At 53.1% G+C, this 14,773-nt stretch overlaps 1 protein-coding gene across 1 annotated transcript in view; it reads left to right on the top strand.

Moving 5' to 3' along the window:
* Window positions 1-2,630: 2,630 nt before the first annotated feature.
* Window positions 2,631-14,773, top strand: part of BCOR (BCL6 corepressor) — an 86,185-nt gene continuing 74,042 nt past the window's right edge. Inside the window, exon 1 of the mRNA XM_065915580.1 lies at window positions 2,631-2,729. The gene's annotated coding sequence lies outside the window, so the exon portion shown is untranslated. The remainder of the gene's footprint in view (window positions 2,730-14,773) is intronic.

Raw genomic sequence — 14,773 nt, 5'->3', positions numbered from 1 at the left:
ACAGCTCGCCCCTGGGCAGGCGCGTTGGGGGCCGGCTCACAGGCTGCTACGGAAAAAGCATGAGGCTGCTGGGTGAGACCTGAGTAGAGGAAGAGGTATGAGGCTATGTCCTTCCTCCCTGGACTTCCCTCACTGGACTGCTCATTCCTGTCCAGCCAACCCCCCCTTCCCCTTCACATAGATAGTCACCCAGACACACACACAGAGCTATTGAACAGGAAAGTGAACTTGGGAGCAGGAAACCCCAGGCCTGGGGGCTCCTCCACCACTCAGCTCTGAGACCTTGGTACAGACCTATCTTAACCTCTCTGGGCGTCCTCTCTCTCCTCTGTCAATGGGGGTAACGCTATCTGCCCTACCTCCCTTATAGCCCGGTGCGAATGAGATAATATTCAGGGAAAAGGCTTTTGTAAACTGTCAGGCCCCACGTAGGTAGGCTGAGGGATTAGTGTTGGCTTTCCCTTTATACTCCTCCTCTCCTCCAGGCTGTGGCTGCAAGCTGGCTTCTTCTCTCTCAGGCATGCGCCCCCTCCTCCATTACCGGCCCTCTCCTTCTCTCCCTTGGCCACCTCCTCTTGGTGCTCCAGGTTCCCCACTCTGCCGGGGCTCTGCACTCAGGCTGAGCAGTCAGGTTTTGAGGGCGCCCAGCAGGGAGACAGGAAGGGCGAGAACAACTCGTGGTGTGTGTGGGGGGTGTGTGTATGTGTGAACAACTCATGGTGTGGTGTGTGTGTGTGCAGCCAGTGTGCGGCAGAGCCAACAGCCTGGAGAAAGCGCTCAGCTTCATTCGAGGTTGGAGAGGCGTGCTCGGAGACTTCTGTCCCGGGCTGCCCAGGCAGTGTGGGGAGGAGTGAAGGGGAGATCAGTGAGTAAAAGGTGCTCCTGGCCCAGTAGGAGCCGCGTGCTGGGTCCATTGTGCAGGCAGTGGAAGGGAGCAGCAGAGAACTGGAAGCTGAGGGGCTCCTCTCACATGACACTGTTCCTCCTTGTGGGAAGCCCACTCGATTCCCAATGGTTGGAAAGTCAGGGCGTGGGCTTCGCCGTAGGGGTCTTGCGATGGCCAAGCTGGAATGTCAATTCAGTCAAGGGTGGTGGCCTCCTGGCACCTCCAAGCCAGATAAACAGTTGCCAGTGGCCCCCAGGGTGGACACGTGAGGGCTGTACTCTCGCCTGGAGAAAGTCCTGACCTCCTCAAACCCACACATTTGTCCTGGGGCTCAGGGAGGGGCGGGGACCAGAGGGGTCCCCATCAGTTAAGCCCACCGCGTGGGCCCCACCATCTGCTGGGAAGGCCCGAGCTGATTCGCCGAGCCAGCCCAGGCCCAACAGAGACCAGGTCTGGCAGAAGGCCCCGCCAAGAGTCCGCGTCAGCGTCCCCGGGCTCGCAAACCCAGGGATGCCAGGCCGGGCCTGGCTGCGCACGCCTCCGCGTCGGGGCTCGGGCGTCTGCTGCTGCCTGCGTTTCCGGGTCTGCGGCTGAGCCTCCCTGGCGCTCTCCTCCCGCTTTGTCTCGCTGCCAGCTCCTCGCCTGCCCTCGCCAGTCTCCTGGGTCGGCCGGGCGCGCTCTGCTTTTCCGAGTGCGTCTCAAGCTTTTTACCGCGCCTCGCTCTTTGCGCACGTGTGTGGCCGCCTTCCCTCAACCCAGCCTCTACTCGCTGGCTACTTGGCACGGCCGTCGGATCGCGGAGAGGGCCTACCCTTGGCGCCCCCTCCCCCGCCCCAGTCTGCCGCATCCAGAGCCTGGCGACCTCCAGGACTGAAACATCCCGAGGTTCTGGGTTTAGCTCCCCTCAAAGCAAACCCAGAAAGGCTCGGAGTATCTCTCACTGCGCTTCTCGCGGCTCCCAGCCCTTGGCAGCACCTGGAGGGGGACTTTTATGAGACCTTTGCAGAGTTGAAGGGAACCACTTCTGCGACCCTCCTCGCGCCGTCTGTGGCGTTCTGAGAACTGTAAGCCTCTGAGAATTGGGAGTACACGGCTGTGTCGCTGACCCGAAAGGTGGCCGGACGTGTGGGTCCGGGGAGGGGGGGGTGCCCGGAGTGCGTGTGCGGATCGCTGGGACTCTCGGTGGATTAGCCGCTACAAAGCGAAGAGGAGGGGGCGCGGGCCTCGGGCGCTCGGACTGGGGGCCAGCCGGGGACCTGCGAACATTCTAGGCCGTGGGGCAGGTGAAGACACCCTTCCGAGCCCGCCCCTCCCCCTGGAACCCGCACTCGGCCGGCCTTTGAGGCGGAAACACCGTCCAACTCCTTGAAAGTAAACTTGCCACGAGGGGAGCGAAGGAGGGAGGGGCTGGCGGGGGTGTCTGCGTCGGGAAGGCTTGTGTCAAGTTTCAGCCCCTAATGACACTCGGTGGCAAGGTGCCAGAGCCCTGGGAGCCGCGGTAGGGGGGAAGGGCGACGGGGGATCGGGGTAAGAGTGACCGCGCCGCGGGGCCGGACTCGCGAACCCCGAGGCGCACCGCGCGCTCTCGGGCCGGAGGAGGCCGGCGGGGCGGGGGCGGCGGGCGGGGAGGGGGCGCTCCGAGAGCCGCCTGAGCGAAGAAGAGCGCAGGCATCTTCCGCAATCCATTCATGCACTGAAGCGCGTGCAGAGCTGCTGATCGCTGCCATTGTTACTCGCGGGCGGTGTGGGAGCCGAGCCTCCACTCTGGCGAGAGATAAATGGCCTCTGACAGCCCCTCCTCGCCAAGAGAGCTCCTCGGATTTCACCGCGCGGCGGCTCTCAGGTCTGTGCCTCTCTCGCTTCCCGGTGAGAACCTTTAAATCAGCCTCCCGGCCTTCCCTCCTCCCGGACGCTGCACCCCCCTACTCCCGCCCGCTCAGGCCCCGACAGGGCCCTGGGCGCACTGCGCGCAGTCTCCGGCCCACTACCCACCTGGCGGGGGGAACAAGATGGGGAGCTCCGGGCGGACCCCGGAGCCGCGGGGGAAGGCGGCTGGAACCCCCGCCCCGACTCCGCACCTCCCCCGGAGCGGAGCCCCGCGCCCCGCCTCCGCGCCCACAAGATGGATCAGGCTACCGTGCGGAGAGCGGGCTGTAAATATTTAAAAAGTCTCTCGCGCGCCGGCGGTAATGGCTTTCGCAGTCGTAATGTGTGCTAGGAGGAAGGGCGATGCGTGCGTGTACTGTGTTGCGAGATGGGGGAATTGTTCTTACGCCTGCCCCCCTCCCGGGTCCAGGGTGGGCTGCAGGTTCCGGCTTCCCGATTTCCCGCCCTCCGTCCCTCTGCCGCCACGATAGCGTTGAGAACGCCAATCGATAGGGAACTTGAGCTTGGCACGGCGCCGGAGGCTCGGACGGGGTGACCTGGAGCCGCTCTCCCCTTCAGAGTCTCCCAAGGTCCTAGGCTGGTACTGGTCTGAGACCCCCGGTCCGGGTCCACTTCTCGCTGATGCACGGGGGAGGGCGGGAAGCGCACAGGTTGAAGCCCCCTGAGTTTGGGTGGTCACTAAAGCCCAGACGCGGGTCTCTGCAGCGGGGCCCAGAGCCTTGTTTTGTGCCTTTGCTCCCCTCTCTGTGCCTCTCTTAAGCCTTGATCCACTCTAAAAGAGAGCCCTTCCCCCGCACCCCACCCCCCCTTTCTGAATCTGAAAGTAGCTTTGTGGCTGCTGGGACCGAAACCTGGGAGGAGGCAACGCGGAGAGATTTGGGGGGGGGGGGGCGGTGCCTAGCGCCCAGGCTCAGTGGAGGTCACACGTGGATGTGGAGGGGATCCTTCGTATTGCTTGCGACTGTGGGCCTGGGATCTTTAAGGCCAAGCCCAGCCGGATGGAAGAGGTGGGGGAGGGGGCATCCAGTTTCCTCGGCTTCTCGGCTTAATGGGCCCACCGCAGGGTGTGTACCGGTTGAGGCTGTCGCCTATGCCAGCGGTCCCTCCCTGGCGGGGCGGGGGCGCCGAGTTGCCCAGAGCTGGGGCGCGCCGGGCGCCGCGGGTTCGTGCGGAAGGTTGGAGGGGTGTGGGCCCAGGCTGGGGCTGCTCCCCTGCACCTCTCCGCTCCGCCCGCTCGGGGACCAGCCGAAGTGTGGGTGCTGGCGGCGTGTCAGGGCGCGCCGGGGCTGCTTTCGGCATTCGAGCGCGTGGGGCTCCCGACTCCTGGCAGCTCCGCGCACGCCGCTTCCAGGGGCTTGTGTTCTGCCCTGCTTGCTTGTTTGTCTCGTGTGAACCTCGTAAACCGCCCTGATTTATTACCCAGACTAAATGCTTAATTTGTGAATATGAAACAGATTAAAAGGGGCGGGGGGGCGGGGGCTTGAGGTCGGCATATTTTAGCAATCAGACCAAAGCAGGCCGGCAGATGTTTCAAATTTGTCGACATTTTCAGGCTCATGTGGAAAGCCAGCCAGAATGGTCAAGAGGTCCTTTCTCCTTCCTTCAACCTGAGAACTTGGCAATGATCAAAAGGAGGTGATTAGTAGTTACAGGGAAAAGACACCAGCAGGCAAGGAGTTAACAGAGGCTGAGCCCTTCACCTCCAGGATTGGAATGGGGGTGGGGGGTGAGAGCTGGTCACAAAGGCAAGAGGGGTCCAGACTAAAAAGGCCTAAGTCCCAGAATCCAACTTTGAAGAACAAAGTAGAGGATCCATTAAAAGTTAATTCAGCAAATAAACTTCATTGGCGATAACACAAGCAGGAAAGATGGAAATGCCAACTTGAAATAGCCAAAAGATAATAAAAATAAGTCTTTTTTATGTGGCCTATACATGTGCTTCCCTTCAGTGATCTGCTTCAGCACAGGCCTCTCCCGAGCACCCTCTCCCTTTGAAAAGACCCTGTGTGTACAGGCAGTGTTTTTGTTTTTCTTTTTGGCATTTGTCATTTTGGGGCAACTTCACACATCAAAGGCGAGCACAGTGTTCTTATCAGCTCCCTTGTTCCAGCCGCCCAGTGAAGCAAATACAATTTCTATAAATTGGCCTTCTCCTCTGGGTTTTGATTGATCATCACCATATGAGATTATTGAAAGTCTAATGTCTTATTTCACTTTCTCCAAGGGGTGAGGAGGGGAACAGTTTATTGGAAGTCAGGCCACGTGAAGATTCTGGGGTTGTGCAATAGTAATTTCCATTATCCTGGGTAGATCAGCCTGTGGGAACTGCTGCGCGTCTCCTGCAGGTTCCTTATACCACCTCCCCACCTCCCCCCTCCAGCTCTCAGCTTCAGGCGCTGTTAACAGGTACAGTACTAACTAGAACCTTCTGGAGCCTTTGTAGTTAGAAGGAGAAAATGGCTGTTGACTAAAAATAAGGCAACAAAAGATTCATTTTTTAAAAAACATTTATTACTAACTCAAGAATCCCCTCCTGAGGACTGTTTCCCACTCTAAACTTTTTTTTGTTCCCCTTTTGCCTCGATACCATCTTTCATTTTATTAAAGTTGATTATGGTTCCTGTGTCTTGTCCTCAGCCAGACAAAGGCTTAGGGAAAGTCAGAGAACGTGTTAATTATATGTTTCTTGTAAACTGACTTTTCATTTCCCCCTAACACATTTAGTCGGCTTAGTGTTTAGTTTAGCACTCAATTGCTGCAAATATGCCGCTTAAAAATGCTGTCTTTATTAAAAACAAATAAATGAATGCAGAGACCTTTCTAATTTCAACTCGCGTGGGCTAGAAACAGAAGAGAAAATCGAAAGCGAGAGCAGGAACGAGGGAAAGGCAGCGGGGAGGAGAGAGAAGAGAGACAGAGACCGGGAAACACACACACACACAGAGCATTCCTTCTGCCATCCACCCACCCTCCCCTGTTAAAACTGGTCCATACAATTGTCCCTGGCCGCGCCCTGCAGCTCGCCAGCCCGCCTGGATTTTCCATCACTTGGCGCCTAAGGCGATCATTAGCTGGGAACGGACAGCCTCCCCTACCTGCTGGCAGCCCATCACTTACCAGCCAGCGGGGGAGGGGAGGAGGAGGCAGGCTGCAGGTTCCTGCACTGGGTGCTGGGCCCCATTTGCTCAATCCAGGACGGGTCCTTGGGTCCTTGCCCCTGGGTGCATGGGTGCCTGATTCAACTCTATCCAGGGCAACGTGCACTAAGTATATGAAGACAGAAAGGAAACTCGGGGGCGAGGCTGGGAGGCAGTCATTACCTGGGCAGATTCAGGAAAGGGATGCCACTGATCACATTCTCTCTTTATACTCAGCAGAGCCTCTGAGTGCACATTTAACTCTCATGCTGAAATCAAGGAGAAATGGAAATGAGGAAGGGAAAAAAAAAAATCCAGACCCCACACATAACTAAACAGGGCCTGTGTCACCACCAGGCAGGAGGGAGGTCTTGCGTGGCTTGAAACACAACGCTAGCTGCAGAAAAATGCCTCGGGTGCCCTTGTGGCCCTGGAGTTATTGCTCATGTGCCACGGCCCCGTCGCACGTGGGAGCCGGAGCTGTATAAATAGTTGTGGGGGGACAGAAAGGCACACACGTGCCAGGAGCCCAAGGACCAGGTGTGTGTGTTGTGAAGCTAAACGGACCATGGAAAAGCACAGGAGGCATCCTCAGCCTAAGGCCAGGGACCGCACTAAGACCTGAGTCCAGGCGGGCCGACCTGGGCTTAAAACGACAGCCAGGAAAACCAGAGTGTGTGCCGAGCATGGCCGCCAGAGCTTTGGTTGGGCCCCCATTTAGTCCAGCTGAGGAAATGGGCTCAGAGGGTGACAATGCCAGCTCAAGGGGACACATCAGTGACCAAAGGAAGGCCAGAGCCCAGAGCACGCTGCTTTGGGAATCAGAGGAGACAGGGGACTTCTGGTTAGAGAGAGATCCCAGATGCCTGGGATCTCTGCCCAGATGCCCAGATGACTGGAGTCACCGAAGTGCTCTGGTATTCTTATCATATAAATTTATCAACAGCTTGCTGTTGGCAAAGCACAGTGCTGGGCCTGTGAGGCCACAGCGCTAGGAGCTCTCAAAGGCCCAAGCAGGTGATTTAGAGGGTAACACAGGCCATGAAGGATGGTGGGTGAGGGGGCTGTGGAAAAAGGAAGCCGGCCACTCAAAGTGTTACAGCAAGGTTTACAGAAGGGCAGCCTGGATGTGAGACCACGCTCCCCAGGGGCGGGGGGTGCAAGAGAGGCCAGGCCCTTTGGACCAGGGCCCTTCACTTGACTGTCATCTGAGGGCCTGCCAGTGTGTTCCAAGGCAGGCGGGGAAATGGAGCCCGGGGGCTAATTGAAGAGGCAACTCTTACTAGCTCGAGCACTGCTTGCAGCTCCCTCTCTTGCCCAGGACAAATATAAGCATGTAACTCACCCCCCAAAAGCTCCTGGACAAATGGAGGCTCTCTGGGGGAGCTGTTAAGGGAATACCGCCTCCCTTAACAAAACAAACCCGAAACTCTCCAAGGTTTCACACTGGAAACAGAGTCTCCCAGCAGAGAAAGGGGGCTGTCTTAAGTGGCGCCCCCGCCCCCCATGCCCCCTGGATTCCACCTGCCCCTTGGGGCGCTTGCAGTGTGATGACAGGTGCCCTCCCTGCAGCCATCTGGCCTCGGCCCAGCCTCTGCTCTTGGTTTCCCTAAGCAGAGGCGAAACAGGCTGGACCCTTCAAAGCACATTCCTAAACACTAAGGGAGAGCGGTGGGGAAGCAAAAACAAAGGCCCAGGAGCGCTGGAGCAGTTCAGCTTACAGAGTCTGTGGGCCAACAGGGCTGGCCCAAGTTCAGTCAGACTTCCTGGCTGTGAGCCAGCCAGAGCTGGCAGTCAGCCCCGTCCCAGCCCACCACTCAGGCCCGCGGCGCCCCCCAGCCCAGGGCACACCCTCACACCCACTCTGAATCCCGGGAAACCCAGCTGCCCCTCCGCAGCCCCCTCGGCCCACCCTCTCCTCATTTAGGTGACTAGCTCCAGACAGCCAGCGAACGGCCCCTGTAGCTATCAACCCAGAGCTTGCCAAGATTGAGGGTGTTGTCTGTGGGCCAGCCCCTTGGGGTAGCCTGGTGGGTCTGGCAGGGGTGGGGAGGGGGTAGACAACTCCCCTGACTGGTAGCTTCAGGCCTCGAGCAGCCAAGTGGGGCCCTTGTGAACACTTGGTCACTGTTTATCCTTGTGCGTCGTAAAAATATCATCATGTTCTATGCGTGTCAAGGCTGGGAAGCACTGGTAACTCGAGGTAAGTGTGACATCCAGGCTCTAAGAGGTCCCCACACATATCGTGGGGAGAGCATCGGGCCAGGTGACCTTGATGGAGTACAGCTCATTCATTCCATGAACACTCCATAGAGCCCCTCTGTTGGGCGCTGTTCTTGCAGCTGTTCGGGTTGGCTGGGGGAGACCCCAGGCCCCTCCTTAGAGAACTTACAGTCTCCCCGAGAGACTTGAGCCCCACATGGCTGAAAGCTTCCCTCTGTTCACACTACCTAAAGCCAAGAGAATGAGCTCCCCTTGATTTTCTTCCTCAAGCTTATATTTTTTAGGCCAGAGAGTAGGTGGGAGTGTCTGCCCACTTTCCGCTTGCAGCTGGGTGACCAAAGACCCTCCACACTCTGAGGGATCGGCCTGCGGGGTGGGGACTCGGGAACCTGGAGTTCTGTGCTTTCTTTCCCGAGCTTCCACCCAGACAATGTCACATTCATGGCACAAAATTCTGAGGATATCAAGGGGGTACTCTCCCGTCCCCCCGAGTCGTGTTCCTCAGTCACCCAGGGCACCTATCCGCAGGCAATCGCCACTCCCGGTTTCTTGCTTACCCTCCCCAAGGTAGTCTATTAAAGCTAATTCTTTAAAAAAAAAAATAGAAGAATAATTTTAATTTTATTTTGAAAAAAATTCCAAACCCACAGAAAAATGTAAAGATCAAGTACAATGAACACCCATATAGGAAGGCAGGTTTTCCAAAGCACTATATTTATTCAGCACTCCTACCCTTGGAAAGAATTCAAAACCCCTTCAAAGATCTGAATTAGTTTAACTTTATTTTACAATGTTACTTAGAAATACTTGGCCCTTGTGAATACATTGCTTATACAGGGTCCTCCCCCCAGAACCCCCAGCACCTTATCAGGGCTCCTGGCTCATGGGAGGTTCCTAGGTTTCAATAGCCAAGACTGCACAGTAGCAGGTAGGGTATAGGCAGGCTGTCTCAGTTCCTTTCAAACCTGGCTCAGCCGCTTGACTAGTTGTATGGCCGTAGGCGGTCACTCTCGGTGTCCCACTTGGCCTCACTTTGCCTGGTTGTAAAATGGAGGAGGGGGCGACAAAAACGACAGATTTCATAATGTTGGGAGAACTAAGTTAGTTGGTGGAGATAAAGCACATAAAATAGTACCTGGCATGTAGAAGGTACTTAATAGCTATTGAGGAGACGAGACCAACACACTTGGTATCCGCTTTGCTTTGGTGATCACCTGAGAGTCATTGGGCCCCCGAGTTCATGGCCTCCCAGTTTTCATCCCTAACCGTGAGAGAGGCCAGAGGAAACCCGGAATGTGGCTTAATAGTCCTTTCCTGCCTGAAAGAATTGCCCTCGCTCAGCTCTGCTCAGAGCCAGGGGCTTCCTGTGGACAGTTTCCACACTCACGGAAAGCTTCTAGCCGTGCTTATTAAAAAGACATTTGAAAGGAAAGTCTTTTTCTTTTTTTTTCTTCCCGTTTTCTAGCCTGGCTAGTTGCTGCCCTGCTGATAGAACCATCTTCGAAGAAAGAACTAGCGTTTACTTTCGGGACAAAGTCAGGAAGAATACATCCTTTACCCTCAGGGAGTTGCAGGTTCACAAAGGCCTGTTTTGGTCCCAAGTCGAGGGTCAGATGGAGCAAGTGAGTGTGATCGCAGGAATACCCCCTGCTCGGTCTCCCCCCCACACTGTCTGACAAGCCAGAGAGGGTCTTACGGACCCTCAGATAAAGTTGTCCGGGATGCTCTTCACATGGGCAGTATCGAATGGCAGATGTCTGATGAGCTGGACGCTAGAGTCGACATGGGCAAGATAAGGAAATTTGTTTAAAGGTATACTTTGCTCTGTGCTATAAAATACTGAGCCTCATGTTAGGCTTTGACGGATGTAATATCTGACCTTGACATTGTGGTGTTTCTGCCATATAATTTAATTAACGTGTGATGCTGGCACAATGCCAGAGAGTCAAACGTTCTGGCGGCTCTTGGAAGCCACGTCAGTCCCTTTCAAGTTCCCCCCAGTGAACTGACACATAGAAACCTCCTACGGCTGAGGACAGCCTCTGAGACGGGCCACAGAAATGTAGCTGTGTCGCGGTTCCATTGGATCGTGCTGGACAGGCCGCCTGCTGACTTGTCAAGGTCCTGGAGGCCTGCTGTGGTTTCTGAAAACCCTAACCACCGGGAGCTGCTCCTTGAGAAGGAACCCCTCAGCCCTTACCAGAGACAACACCCAGAGATCTCCTGCTCACAGATTCTTTTTCTCCACAAAATGTGTTCTTTTTCCTCAACTTAGCCTATCACCAAGTCATTGAGCTACACAGAGGAACATAAATTAGACAGGAGACATATTAACTGAAGACAAAAAGGGCTATCCATCCATTCTACACATAATTATTTAACACCTACCACATGCTTACTTGGGGCTTCCCTGGTGGCTCAGCTGGTAAAGAATCTGCCTGCAATGTGGGAGACCTGGGTTCAGTCCCTGGGTTGGGAAGATCCCCTGGAGAAGAGGACCCACTCCAGCATTCTGGCCTGGAAAATTCGATGGACATTATAGCCCATGGGGTCACAAAGAGTTGGACACAACTGAGTGACTTTTACTTCATGCGCACCTACTAGGGCTTTGGGTGTTTATAGCTGCGGGGAACAAAACAGTATCTTGGCCATCATAAAACTTTATTTCACTTGAGAAACAAACAAGTACATTATATATATATATATGCATATGTGTGTGTGTATATATATATGCATATGTGTATATATATATATAATTTCAGGTTGTGATAAATCTATGAAGAATTAAAAAGGGTAAGGCGAGGGACTTCCCTGGCAGCCTAGTGGTTAAGATTCTGTGCTTCTAATGCAGAGGACATGGGTTCGCTCCCTGGTCAGGGAACTAAGATCTCACATGCCATGCAACACAGCAGGGGAAAAAAAAGGAGGGGAATTCTCTGGTTGTCCAGTGGTTAGGACTCTGCAGCTTTCAGTACCAAGGGCGTGGATTTGACCCCTGGTCAGGGAGATCCCACAGTGTGGTCAAAGAAAAAGAATAGAGGGGAGAGAGATGAGATGTTCTTTTAGACATTAGATTGTGCATTGATGGAATAAAGTGCTTAGGGTGTATCAGTCAGGTCTTGCCACAATTATGCTGTAAAACAAAACACTATTCCCACACTTAGTAATTGACATCAGGAAGCATTTATTTTTCATATTCGTGTCTGTGGATTACCTGTTGTTTGCTGATCTAGACTGTGCCCAGCTGGACTTGAGTGGGGGTTGGGTCCAGTCTGCTCCATGGGTCTCTCATCATCCAAGGACAAGCAGGCTACCTGGGACATAGTTTCCTGGCGATACCTGAAGAGGGTAAAGTAGAAACGCAGTGACTCGAGTCCTAGATTCAGAGCTTGTGCAGTGTTACTTCTGCCTACATTCCATTAGTCAAAGGACATTTGTGACCTGACAGCGATGGAGCTGGGAGATCCACTCCACCTCTAGAGGGATGAATTGTAAGGTCACATGGCAAAGGGTATGGAAACAGGGCAGGGTGGAGATTTAACGGTAATGCAATCTGAAACAGATGGCTCAAACCCAAACTATATATCTCTAGCTATTTTATATATATATATATATATATATACATATATATATATAAATACATATATGAAATCATATAACCGCCTTTGCTGGAGTTTTCTGTTTTAGATTACATAAATCCATGCAATAATTACACAGTAACATCCCTGAGGTGGTTTATTATGGGACCAGAGGCTTCTGGATCATGGCCACCAACCTCAGGAAACCTGAGAAGATGGACCAGAGGCCATCTCGAGGCCTAGAGAGAAGGAGACCGTGGTGGAGACCTTTCTTCCTGCTGGGGTTTCCTATGTAATGAGGGAGTGTAGGTGGGAAAGACTGGAGGAGACCCAAGACCTAACAAGTGTCCTTGCTAGCCTCTGAGCACGTCTTAGAGCCTCACCCATGTGGGCTAAGACCTAGGAAGTGTCACCACTGGAGTTCACTCTACTACCAAGCGGACATTCAGCTTGTCTCACTGGCTGTCTAGGACATGGCTTTATGCATTGATGGTTTTAGGAAGTAAGTTGAAGGTTCCAGCTCCTTCTTATGGCTCCTTCCCCCAGTCCTGCCCTGCCTTTCTCATTTCATCCTTGAATAATGTGGGAGGGATGCCTAATGTCTCTTCCAAAAGTGATGATGTTTAAAATCGGGCCTCCCTTCAATGAATTCCTCCAGGACTCTGCAGTAAGCCAAGTACTGGAACCTGGCCCTTCCCTTTAGGAAGGAAAGCTCGCTGTTCAATTGATTCCCACAGCTAATGGAGTCTAATCGCCTTTGCCCAAAGTGATTCCAATCAAAGGAATCCACTGTACAAAAATTTAGGGTGACAGCATCAAGATTTACATCCTGTAAGCAGAGAGAATCAAGCGTTGGGGTAGATGTTTAGTGGTGGGGCCCCTTGAGGATTCAAAGCATCTTTTATTTCGGGGGAATTCTGCCTCCTGCCTCCAAAGCTGTGGGAGGTGATCCATCTTCTGTGACTAATCCCAGCCTAGATCTGGAAAGGGGACTGGCTGGGTGTAGTTGCTTCTTAGACTAGCCAACCATTATGGAGCAGGGCGGGTACTCTTGAAACTGCAATTTGCTTTCTGATTTCAGTGACAACTTTGCTTGATTTAACTGGGTCCATCTTAAACTTATCCTTGTTGGCATGTCCCTCATCTTTGTTTCTTTGTCACTCTCCATGTAAATCTCTTCGTGACTCCAGCCCAGAGGCCCTTCTGTGCCTTCTGCCTTCATTCTGCATTAGAAGGTGATAATGATGACAATGATGATGACTTGCTTTTTATTGATGCAAAATAGCTATACAGAAACACGCACAGATCATTTGCATTGGACTTGATGAACACATCCATATAACCAGTACCCAGATCAGGAAACCACCAGCACCCCAGAAATCATCTCATCCCCCCTTCCAAGTACTGTGGCCCCAGAGATAACTGCTAACCTAACTTGGTATGATTAGCATTGCCTGGTTTGGTACTTTATAGAAACGGAATCTACACCATGAGCTTTTTGTGTGTCTGGCTCCTCTTGCTTCACACACTATGCTGGTAAAATCCACTCATAGTGTGTGCATTATAGTTCATGCATTCCCTTTGCTGTGTACCATGCCACAGTGGCGCTAGTGGTAAAGAACTCGACTGCTAATGCAGGAGACAAGAGACGCGACGGGTTCGATCCCTGGAAAGATCCCTTGGAGGAGGGCATGGCAGCCCACTCCAGTATTCTTGCCTGGAGAATTCCATGGACAGAGGAGCCTGACGGGTTACAGTTCATAGAGTCACAAAGAGTTGGACACGACTGAGCGACTTAGCACACACACACACACGCAGCACTCACATTCCACAATGTGAATACACCACATTTTATTTATCTAATATTTCTCTCCTGTTGATGGGTACTTGGGCAGCTTTGCTTTGGGGCCATTCCTAATAGTGCCACTATGAACGCTTATGTACATTCCTTCTTGTGAATAGATGGATATTCTTATTGTTTGGTTGCTAAGTCATCACCGACTCTTTGCAACCCTATGGACTATAGCCCACCCGACTCCTCTGTCCATGGGATTTCCCAGGCGAGAATACTGGAATGTGTGGCCACTTCCTTCTTCAGTGGATCTTCCCGATCTTTCCTTCTCCAGGGATCCAACCCATGTCTCCTGCACTGGCAGGCAGATTCTTGACCACTAAGTCACCAGGGAAGCATGAATAGATGGACGGATGGATGCATTTCTGCTAGTATCTGTATACCACAGGATGAGTCTCTGGACCTGTGTTCAGCTGTAATGGTTGGTGCCAAAAAGTTTTCCAAAGTGGTTGCGTCAATTTATATTCCTGTAGCTGAAGAGAAGAATTCTCCTTGCTGGCACTTAGAATTTTCTCTCTTTTTAGGCATTCTGGTGGACCTTATGAGAGTCCAAGCTTCTAAAGGGCACTAACAAAAGTATTTGTCTTCCATGAAAAGTCTCCCAAGTGTATCCTATAAAACCATCCTGGGGAAAATGTTAGCTGATGCCCTGGGAAATAAAAGCACATGGTTTTCTTTTACTTTTCTGGAAAAGCTGAAATGTGGTCCTTGATCTTTAATGACAGTAGCTTTTGGAAACTGAGAAAATAAAAATCTGGATCTAGCCACAAATCCCTCACCACTCCACCTCCCCACCCCGAGCACCACCAATCTGGTCTTGCTCTACACTGGTTTCCATACTCCACAAACACACCTGCCAGACAGCCCCAGGCTTCCCACTGCCCACCCACACTCTCTTGCCCTCTCTTCCCCCTGAGGGAGACTCAGCTCCTGATTTCCCCATGTAGAATGATCTCCTCGCTCACCATGACGCCCAGCTCCAGGCACACCTCCTCCACGGAGCCCTCCCAGACTACCTTTGAGTTGAATTCTCCCAGGTGCCTTTGTGCTTATCATCACAGCCACAAAGCTTATCATTTGGTTGCTCAGTTATACCTTACCTCCTCAGCTCTGTTGGAAGTTCTTGGAGGGACCACGTTGTCCAGAAAGGTGTTCTCACATACCAGTTGCCCACAGCATGCTTATCGATCGGATGCACAACTATTACATT

This window comes from Muntiacus reevesi, chromosome X (genome assembly GCF_963930625.1).
Source record: "Muntiacus reevesi chromosome X, mMunRee1.1, whole genome shotgun sequence".
Taxonomy (NCBI): Eukaryota; Metazoa; Chordata; class Mammalia; order Artiodactyla; family Cervidae; genus Muntiacus; species Muntiacus reevesi.
This window is presented reverse-complemented; position numbering and strand designations above follow the sequence as displayed.